General features: G+C 22.6%; 1 protein-coding gene across 1 annotated transcript in view; it reads right to left on the bottom strand.

Annotated features, from left to right (window-relative positions):
- LOC110384279 (mortality factor 4-like protein 1) overlaps positions 1 to 212 on the bottom strand; it is a 185,841-nt gene that overhangs the window by 80,147 nt on the left and 105,482 nt on the right. The gene's annotated exons all lie outside the window — the stretch shown is intronic.

Raw genomic sequence — 212 nt, 5'->3', positions numbered from 1 at the left:
TCCAAAAACTTTCAAACACCTTTGCAGGACGTGATTTTTATGATGATATTATAAATAAATAGACGGAAATAAAATTTAATTTACGATAATACATTAAAAAATCTTATAATTTAATGAGATTTTAATTAATGAGACGATTACTTGACTAAATATTTTATTTTTTAATTGTTTCGTCCTTTGACTATGTTGTTAGTTGATATCGACTGAAAAAA

The sequence above is a fragment of the Helicoverpa armigera genome, chromosome 17, assembly GCF_030705265.1.
Source record: "Helicoverpa armigera isolate CAAS_96S chromosome 17, ASM3070526v1, whole genome shotgun sequence".
Classification (NCBI taxonomy): Eukaryota; Metazoa; Arthropoda; class Insecta; order Lepidoptera; family Noctuidae; genus Helicoverpa; species Helicoverpa armigera.
The sequence above is the reverse complement of the archived record's forward strand: the minus strand, read 5'-3'. Positions and strand labels throughout refer to the sequence as shown.